The sequence below is a fragment of the Dermacentor andersoni genome, unplaced genomic scaffold, assembly GCF_023375885.2.
Source record: "Dermacentor andersoni unplaced genomic scaffold, qqDerAnde1_hic_scaffold ctg00000042.1, whole genome shotgun sequence".
Taxonomy (NCBI): Eukaryota; Metazoa; Arthropoda; class Arachnida; order Ixodida; family Ixodidae; genus Dermacentor; species Dermacentor andersoni.
Window position 1 is genome coordinate 1141263 of NW_027314756.1, and position 10793 is coordinate 1152055.

Below are 10793 nucleotides of genomic sequence, written 5' to 3' on the forward strand. Positions count from 1 at the left end.
GTAGGCGGTGGGCGCCGAGCTAAGATGCGTTGTTTCCGTAGCTCGTCAAAACTTTGGCACAAATTGATAACTTCGGCCACGGTACGCGGATCCTTCGCTAACAACATCTGAAAGGCGTCCTCATCAATGCCTTTCATAATGTGTTTTATCTTGTCCTGTTCTGACATTGACGGATTCACGCGCTTACACAGGTCACTAACATCTTCGATGTAACTTGTGAAAGTTTCACCGTGATGTTGCGCACGCCCACGTAGGCGTTGTTCTGCGCGAAGCTTGCGCACAGCGGGGCGCCCGAACACTTCTGCGAAACTTGTTTTGAATGTGCTCCATGTGGCGAAATCGTGTTCGTGGTTTCGGAACCAGAGGTTCGCGACGCCGGTTAAGTAAAACAGCACGTTGTGCAACTTGGTGACGTCGTCCCACTTGTTATGCTGGCTCACCCGTTCATAAGAAGACAACCAATCCTCCACGTCATGATCATCGGTGCCGCTAAAGATGGCAGGATCACGCTGGCGCAACACACCGGAAACGATGACCGCCGGAGGCTGTGGTGCATCTTCCTGGGTGGTTTCGTCAGGCATGGTCGTAGCAGTCGGTAGCGTCCGGCTTCGGAGTTCCAGTTTCCGAGGTCTACCCCGCACCTCCACCAAATGAAAGGGGATTTATTGCAGCTCGTATGCGGGATCGCAAGTGGCTCTTGATCGCGAGTCCTAGCTGTTCGCATCAGCAGCCCGAGCTCGGGTCTCGCGCCGCAGCGGTGGCAGTCCGCACAGCGCCACATGCATGTTACCCACTACAATATATATATACAGGCACGTACCCAGGATTTTTTTTCGGGGGGGGGGGGGGGGCGCACCACCTCCATCATCATCGTCATCATCATCATCATCATCATCATCAGCCTGTTTTATGTCCACTGCAGGATGAGGGCCTCTCCCTGCGATCTCCAATTACCCCTGTCCTGCGCCAACCGATTCCAACTAGCGCCCGCGAATTTCCTAATTTCATCGTTCCACCTAGTGTTTTGTCGTCCTCTACTGCGCTTCCCTTCTCTTGGCACCCATTCTGTAACCCTAATGGTCCAACGGTTATCTAACCGGCGCATTACATGACCTGCCCAGCTACATTTTTTCCCCTTGATGTCAATTAGAATATCATCTATACCCGTTCGCTCTCTGATCCAAACCGCTCTCTTTCTCTCTCTCAACGTTATGCCTTGCAATCTTCGTTCGATCGCACTTTGCGCGGTCCTTAACTTGCTCTCAAGTCTCTGCCCCATATGTCAGCACTGGCAAAATGCACTGATTGCACACCTTACTTTTCAATTATAATGGTAAGCTTCCAGTCAGGAGCTGCCAATGTCTGCCGTATGCGATCCAACCTATTTTTATTCTTCTGTGAATTTCTTTCTCATGATCAGGGTTCCCTGTGATTAATTGACCTAGGTAAACGTACTCCTTCACAGTCTCTAGTGGCCAACTGGCGATCCTGATCTCTTGTTCCTTTGTCCGGCTATTTATCATTATCTTCATCTTCTGCATATTAATATTCAACCCCACTCTTACACTCTTTCTGTTAAAGTCTCCAATCATTTGTTTTAACACGTTTGCATTGTTGTTGAATAGAACAATGTCATCGGCAAACCGAAGGTTGCTGAGATATTTGACGTCGATTTTTACTCCTACGGCTTCCCAGTTTAATAGCTTGAATTCTTCTAAGCACGCAGTGAATAGCTTTGGAGAAATTGTGTCTCCCTGTCTGACCCCTTTCTCTATAGGTATCTCCCTGCTTTTCTTGTGTAGAATTAAGGTAGCTGTAGAACCTCTGTAGATATTCTTACGCGAAGGACGAGTCAGTAAGACGAGAAACTATTTACAGATTATATTTACAACAACGGTTGCAGCGCTAACCGGTTAGATTCACAGCGCGAGCCCAGTTCGTTCTTCCTCCTCTTTTCTGGAGTGATGGCGCCCACGCGCCTCGTTCAAACAAACAAATACCACACGCATGTAGCAATATTTTCCAGGCTTTTTACGTAAGCGTTCTGTACTCCTTGATTACGTAGTGCCTCTATGACTGCTGGTATCTCAACTGAATCAAATGCATTTTCGTAATCTATATAAGCTACGTGGAGATGCTTATTGTACTCTGCAGATTTCGCGATAACCTGATTGATGACATGAATGTGATCCATTCTAAAGTATCTCTTCCTGAAGCCAGCCTGTTCCCTTGGTTGACAAAATCCAGTGTTGCCCTTATTTTATTGGAGATTATTTTGGTAATAATACCATAATACTGGGAGCAAGCTAATGGTTCTATAATTTTTCAATTCTTTAACGTCTCCTTTTTTGTGGATTAGTATAATGTCTGCATTCTTCCAGTTTTCTGGGACCCTTGCAGTCGATAGACACTTCGTATGAAGAGCCGCCAGTTTTCCAAGCATTATGTCTCCTCCATCTTTGATTAAATCGACTGTTATTCAACCTTCTCCTCCCGCTCTTCATCGTTTCATGTCTTGCAGGGCCCTTCTGACCTCATCTCTAGTTATAGGAGGAGTTTCTGTATCCTGTTCATTACTGTTTCTAAGTGAGGTATCGTGACTCCTCTGGGTACTGTATACAGGTCAGCTTAGAATTTTTCCGCTGATTTTACTATATCTTCGAGATTGCTGATGATATTATCCTTCTTATCTTTTAGTGCATACATCACGGTTTGTCCTATGCCAGGTTTCTTTTTTACTGATTTCAGGCTGCGTTCATTTTTTACGGCTTCTTCAGTCTTTCTCATGTTATAGTTTCGAATATCACTTATTTTCGCCTTGTTGATCAGTTCTGACAGTTCCGCGAATTGCGTAACGCTGTGCGGCCGCCAGTCCCATACAACCGCGTAGAGCGCAGGCCTCTGCGATTCTAGACGTACTGCGCTCCCCGCGAAAGGTTAGAAAAACACCCACATAAGCAGAGCAGAGAAGTGGCTACGTGAGGCGGTTCGACCGATAACTGTAGAAGCGTCATTCAAAACAAGTAATTGTTCTCCGCTTCCGGCGGCGTTTTCTCTACTTCCTTTTTATATAAAACGATGTTGATCCATAAATATTCTCATAAACAACGCTTAACATTTTATTATTCGCTTTTGCTTGCAGTTTGGTTGTTGCCTTGGCTCTTTCCCTTAGTAGATCGCTTAATTTCTCAACTCCTTGCGATTTTTGTTTCCAGTTGCCAATTTTGCACGAAAAGTGCTATACAATTAGGGAAAAACAGACGAGGTAACGCGCGACAGTCATCTTGCTTATGGGTTCAAGGGTCATTGCAGGGTTTCATGATGGACGCTCTTTCACATTATTTTATTTCCCGCCTTATCTAACCCATATCACGTGTATATGGTTCCGGGCATCTGCCAGTGTCGCGGCGAGCCGTAACTCAAGGAAATAATGAAGCAAAGGGAAAAGTTAAACGCAATTGGCGTTTTCTCCGGCAGCAACTCGTTCCATGAGAGTACAGACCAGCTGAGTAACAGCCGCATCCCTCTCCTGGTCCCAGGATCAGCCTAAACAAAGAAGGTTGAACTAACAAAAGCAGCAGCTATGCGCGTGACGGTTGAATAGATGGTGACAATTGAACGCATCTCGAGTTAATCGCGTGGGTACGGAATCTATGAGAAAACTGTCCTTCACATTACAAGAGATGCCGATAACTACCGCGATCTAAAAGGAGTGAAAAAGGCAGCATAATGCTGACCGATGAACAGCTGCCAAGTCTCAACATTGATCTGGCGGCGCTTTAGGAATGTGTGAGGAGTGGTGGCGTGGGTGGACAGGGGGGGTATGCCACTTGATTTCGGGGTACGTGCCTGTATATATATATATATATATATATATATATATATATATATATATATATATATATATATATGTGTGTGTGTGTGTGTGTGTGTGTGTGTAAACTTGTAAACACAGGCTTACTAACTAAATTACCAATAATGATGTCAGTGCGCATAGGCAAACACGCACGCATCACACTCGATGACCGTGGACACTCGCTGCCAAAACGCAGGCGTGAGGAACTGCGGCAGCAGCAGCGAGCGAAGTGACCTTCGTGCTGTCTATCGCCTTAACGCAAAGTAAGCACCGAAAACGCAGCACATGAAAACTTACGAGCCGTCGGCTCACCTAGACTGCAGTGCCCCAAAGCTTTCAAAGTCCACACGAAAGCGCGCGTTGCTGCCGAAGTACAACGCTTCCCCTGCCTCCGCAACCCCCCCCCCCCCCCCCCCGGTTCCTTGCATGCTACAGAACACTGCGCGCTTCCTTGTCGCTCTCTGTCGATCTAGCGTACAGGCACGTGCGAGTACAGAGGCCAGCGCACCACGTGACCTTCCTCCCCGCTTTCCCCTCTTGCGCACGCGAGATTGAGCCGTGATCGTTGGCTAACTCTCGCACGCTTCCACTCGCACATACAGCATACGGTGCGGGGCGGCAGCGTTATCGCCTTTGGAGTCTACACTGAAAATCACGGCGACGGCGATGACTACGCAAAAATGCACCTGGAGTGTTCATATAATTTCTATCGCAATATTAAGTGAAAGAGCCTGCAAATGCTTCGATCAGTTATGTTTGTATTAAACAGACATAACCTATTTATCAATACACATAGGGCCACGGGGGCCCGAAAAATTATTTTAATTTGCATTTATTTCTTGCAACTATATGAAATCGCAAGGTGATACAGGGACAAAAAGACATGAGTGCCCCACAGACGTCCCGGATCCCGCCCAGTAGCAGCAGTACAGCGCACATGAACAAACGCTCATTTGCGACAAACAATTTTATTTATTAAACAAAAGAAGTGTACTCGGTGTTTAACTTCGCAGCATAAACGTATCGCTAGTCTAGGTAATAGCATTGTCGAGGTTATACGCAACGAAGTATAATCAACGTAAGTTACTTGCAATATTCACAAGAACGACAGCAGATGTGTGGGACTTTAGAGAATGACAACCCGATTTCCAGCGAAGCTGTTTCTCTCGAGGAACAAACGTTTCAGTTTCTGTTAATTATATCGCATACCTTAAAACGTCGCCAGTATATATATATATATATATATATATATATATATATATATATATATATGCGCGTCGGCTTTAATACATGAGCCATCGAAGGTTCCAGAGTAATCGCTGGTGCTCGCGTATCAGAACATCAGGGCTGTAATGATGGCCCCATATTATGGTTCATACCGACACTGGAGTATTGGCCAAGAATTGCGTGTTGACACGCTTACTTAATCTTTTGAAGCACTACATATTCGACTAAGACAAGAAAAAAAGGCATACAAAAACGTCAGACGAGTCCTGTGTAAGTTTAATGGAGTAACACGGCAGCGTAATCTCGTGATAAGTACTTCTGGTTGTCTTGATGAACCCCCACCCCCCACCCCCACGACTGGATTTTCCACGAAAATTTTAGGTGCTGAAATTCTGTCCATGTTATTATTCATTCAGTGACGTCTCTATGAATTGAATATTTTCGATATAGTATTGCTGTTATGTGCGCCACTACTGGAAGAACCGGCATTATATGTCCACTCAGGCATGCTCGCGCTAATGAGTGTGCCATTTCATTTAAATGTAATCCGCAGTGACTCGGTACCTATACAAGTTTTAGAGAATTCAACTGTGAATGAACTAATGTTAGAAACGTGTTTAGATTTCACGAATTGCATGAAGCTGTAAGCGAAGTACAGACAGAACGGGAACGTGTTATAAGAAGCGCACTTAATGCGTTCGAAGGGAATTTCCGAAGCGCTAAAATCACTGCTTCAAGCTCGACTTCAAAAACAGGAGTGAAATCTTGCAGTCCCAAAGGGAATGACCAGCCAAGCGAAAGCGAGGAAATGCCTACCCCCGCCTTTTCGTTGTTCCCTGAAGCGTCTGTAGCTATTATGTTATTAGTTTGTACGTGTTCTAGGTAATCTTGCAGCAGGTTAAGAACGACACTGATTGCAACTGAGGGTTTCACGGGAAATTGTCATCAAATGCTATCTGAATATTGTGAATCGATTCAGTTGGTCGAATTACCTCGGGAATGTTCACGTTTATGCAATCTAAATGTTTTTGTACAAATACAATCTGTGGTGTGTGGTAACGAGGCCAATTAGCAAGAAAAAAGGAATTTGGATCTTTAATAAAGGCGTATTCAAATCGTCTAGGTGGCAAGCTGTAAAATCTCAGAAATGTTTGAATTGCGAGGATGCGAAATCCGCAGGGCAATGTTGGTAGGCGCGCTTCTTGATAGATAACATTAACAGCCACAAATCTACCCTGTCCCACACACAGCCGCAGGGCTTCACGCTCCAAAAGAACACAGGCTTTGTTTTGTAAGCAGGGCCGCCTGACAACAATACACACACGAATTACAACATTGGGCGCATATACGTTTTTTAAATCGTTAGGGTATCTCTACTAAGTCCACATTGTCGGTTACTCATTCAGCGGCGCTTACCTAAAGCACGTTGTGCCTTAGACGCTACACTTTGTATGTGGGGACTCCAGTTGTTTTCTGTCATACATAATTTCCAAATATTTTAGAGACTCAACCTGGGAAATGGGTAATTTTTATGAGATATAGAAATTGAAATCGAATCCATAAGCGGCAACTCTAGGAAGCCTAATCAGTCTCACTTCAGAAAATATTGCAGGCGGACTGACCATCTGACTGACCACCTTAAAAGTGTACAGCCTGCACTATTTCCTCAAGTCAGATATGAGACGTCCTAACTGAAAAATAATCAGCGGATATAGTTAGAAGCCATAAATTCTCATGGTACACCTACCAGATAATGAGTAATCAAACTGAAGGGTGTAGCTATTTTAGCGAGTTATTAAATCTTGACTTCCCGTACGTAGCGTACGAAAAACAAAGACAATACAGAGCGAAGAGGATACAAAGGTCCCAGCGGTTCATATGTCCCCTCTTCTCCTTTTAATCGCTTTGTTCATTGTGACTTAGGCATATATGAAGTCGAGATATGCCAGCTCATGCCTGTTATCATAACAAGGAATCCTTAAATTCCGATAATGCAATGACGATGCACCCCAAAAAGTAAATATTCAGGCCAACTACAAACATTGCATAGGTGACAATATATTTTACAAAATAGACAAAAATTGAAGATCTCGCCATAATTAGGTAAAAGCGCCGTACGAGTTACCGCAGATCCCTACGAAAAAAAAAAGAAATCAGAAATGTCCGCCTCAACGGAACGCTGCGTCATCCGTCGAATTCTCTGGAGGCGCGTCATCGGAAAAATTGCCCGAGGGCAGCCAGGATTCCAGCTCGGCGATTGCAGAGCCGATTTTATGGAAGCCTATAACATCCGAACGAACAGCCCGGACGTCCTTGTACTGCTTGAAAAGTATCTTCGAAAACTGCTCCGCCGCAGTCAGAATGGCGGCGGAGTGCTCGCCCTCGCGGAACTGCAACTGCCCGCACGTATGTTGAAGGTCTCGTGGTGCTCGACGTGGGACAGGGCAGCGCGTCGAAGGCGATGACGGCGGGGTTCTCGACGCCACGAGCCGTTCCAGCCACGCAAAAGCGGTGGGTGCACTCGAAGCGAGACGCGTCGCCCTTGAGCCAAGCACCACCGCTGGAACAGGGGCTAGGACTGCGCGGTGCCCCTGCGATGGTCAGAGGGTGGGCGGAGGATTCGACAACACGGGGCTGGTGTGGAGATCGCCCGGGATGACACGCTGTACCGGCTGCGAGCTCGTTCCGCCTCCTGTGAACCGTCGCGTTGGTTGCTGAAGCTGGAGTGAGAAGCCACGCCGAGATTGCACCAGCAGATCCGCGACCAGAATTTCTTGGGTTGACTCCTTGGTGGTGCTTTCCGCTGAAACATTAAGATTTTGCAATAAATCGGAATATTTGCATCACTGTGCCTAAAAAGTTCGTCACAGTTTGTTTGTCCTCTCCTATAATATTTTTCTTTCTCATAACTACTTTAAATACTAAACCCTTAAATAACAATAAGTATCAAGTGAAAGTTCTCTTTTCTTAATTAATCTTTCATTAAAGGCCTAATCGAACAACATGCATTTAGCTGCTGGGCGCTTACACAAAAATTTCATTAAGCTAGAAGTGTTCACAAGAGCAACTGTCACCCAAACGTGATTTTCGAAGTTTTACGAAGCAGAAACAACCTGCCAGTGCCAAACAACCAGTTACAAACAAAAGGTATTTCCTTCCTTCCGTTGCTGATTACAGTCAATAAAACAAGGCTGCCACAATGAGAACACGTCCACACGAGGTGAGCGCAGTGTCGCGTGTGTTCTCTTTGTGTTCGGCCTTCTGCTGTGCCCGAAAAACATTTATGCAAGTTTCGACATGCCCGCTTAACAGGTTAAAGAAGCCTGCGCACGCAATGTACAAAGGACATGCACGTTTCTATTGGGATTAGCGCCACGTGAGAAGAAGTATTCGAAATAGCCCTAAAATTGCTTGGCGCGACAATTGTCGCGGGCCTTGGTGTACGGTGCCACCGACACGAGTGCGACCTCTCGCCAGAGCACTGCATGAAGGATACTTTTAAACTATCTCTCTCAGAAATGCTATGGTTTGGCAGAGAGAACATGTCAGAATATTCACCTGTCTGCTGTTCCGTTATAGACGCGCGGGCAAGCGTCTCCGGGCAAATGGAACGCCGACACGTGGCGGCCGCCAGAAGGGAAGACCCCGGGATGCATGCCGCGTTTCGTCCACCCACGAGAAGGTTGAAACCGAGGGTCGCCGTGTGCGGACACCGTCGCTGATGCCTGAACGCGGCCGCAGGCGTCGTCTTGTTGAGCAACGTGGCGAAATCCGTGGCCAGTCGTCTTTGCATCCTGGTGCGAAGTCGTGGCGTCGGACTGAGGCCGTTGCATCTTGATTGGCAGGAGGCGTCGCAAGAGTATCGCTCGACGGAAAGGTAGGAGTTCCCGCTGGTCGGCGTCCAAGAAACCTCGCCGGATTATTTAGATGAAGCACTGCGGGACGAAAGCGCCTAGTTAGCTCCCACAGAATGGAGGCGGGTGCGCAATGCACGAGGCAGGCTGCGTTCTTCTTTTTCTTCTACTCACGCGCATAGAACGCATTCGAGGATGTTATAGAAGGCGTCGCTGCCTACCGCAGCGCCATAAGAATGCGCGCGCTTGAAGCCGCCCAAGGTGGAGGAAAAAGAGGATGGAATAAAGGCAGAGAATGAGTAATGCCTCCATTGCTGTCGTACTGAGTAATATGCACGATATAACAGAGGAAATATCTTCTGAACACTCCAGAGGATTATTATTATTTTTATTATTAATATTATTATTATTATTATTATTATTATTATTATTATTATTATTATTATTATTATTATTATTATTATTATTATTATTATTATTCGATGTGGGAACGCATATGCACTGCACAGAGATGGAAATTTAATGTTGCGAAGGCAGGCTGGCCACTGCCATCGAGAGGCGCCGAACGCCTGCCTACTCTTCAGGAAGGAGGGAATATAAAAAGAATTTTAAAATGAAAAACAAATCAAGTTGAGGGGAAAATTGTAGTTGTTTCGTGGATATTTTTTAGTTATTCATAGGTTGTTTTTATTCATTTCTTCATGAGAATTTTTACTTTCTTCAGGAGTAGCTGCAAATTTCCCTAACATCATCTGCATCTTGGCTGATCTCTCACACTGGGCGTGCGCCATAAGCGTAGGAAAACAAAACGAAAGCAGAGAAATAGCAAGATGATAGGCCACACGGAATAAAGTAAAACAACGGCAAAGTGTAGAGTGTCCCAGTATGAACAGAGCAGCAACGCAGGCGCTCCGTTGAACACCAGCCTAGAAGACATGTTCGAATAGGTCTTCTTTTGCAGCTACGCAGCATTGAGGCCGCTTTATCAAATCTGCAGCGGCTTTGTTGATGACCGACGCCGGAACTCTACGGCAGACATCCGTTACCCTTGCCTTGAACTAATCTGACGTCCGTCTCGATCATCCAAGTACGATCTTTCGCGTAACCCCAAAGAAAGAAATCGAGTGGAGAGAAGTCAGGTGACCTAACCGGCCAAATTACAGGCCTGTGCCTTCCAATCTATTGCGCATGAAAAGTCGCATCCAGCCAGTTTCGTGCTCGGCTGCTGCGGTGTGCGGGCGCCCCATCTCGCTGATACCACAGAAGTGGAAGACGTGCCGTACAGCGGGATTTCGATGAGAAACTCGTCCACCACTCCTTCAAGGGTTTCGTTCACGTAGCGCTGTACAGTCAGTGTGTGATCAAAGTAGATGGGACCGATTATAGCACCGGCGTAAATTCCGAAACACACATTGAGGGACCACTGGTACTGGCGCCGATTGCGCCCAGTGTAGATTGGAGTCCCTCCAATAGTGTGCATTAGGCTAATTTGCCTAGGCATTTCTGCGAAAACAGGCTTCATCTGTGCACATGATGTTACGCAAAAAGTAAGGTGACTCATCGGCTTTTGTGAGGACACCATTCGAGAAATCTAGATGATTCTACTGGTCCATATCTTCTAAGCATTGGTGCTGTTTAAGGTGGTATGGGTGAAAGGCCGAGTGATTTAAAATCTTCCAAACTGATGACTTGGAAATTGGTACCTGGTCAGCCATATCCCGCACGCTAGCATGAGGGTTGGAGGCAATAAATGCTAGAACACCCGTGCATATGCTAGGACTCAAAGATGGACTCCTCCGCCGCTGTTTCTTGAAGCTGCGGTTTGTCACAGGTTTTCATAATTTCTGATGATAGTC

The 10793-nt window shown here is 46.1% G+C and overlaps 1 long non-coding RNA gene across 1 annotated transcript; it reads right to left on the bottom strand.

Annotated features, from left to right (window-relative positions):
* Positions 1–7121: 7121 nt before the first annotated feature.
* Positions 7122–9034, bottom strand: LOC140214421 (uncharacterized). The gene is made up of 2 exons (XR_011891357.1): positions 8642–9034; positions 7122–7886 (listed from the first exon to the last, which is right to left on the bottom strand). It is a non-coding gene; the product is annotated as an uncharacterized lncRNA (long non-coding RNA).
* Between the last annotated feature and the right edge of the window lie 1759 nt (positions 9035–10793).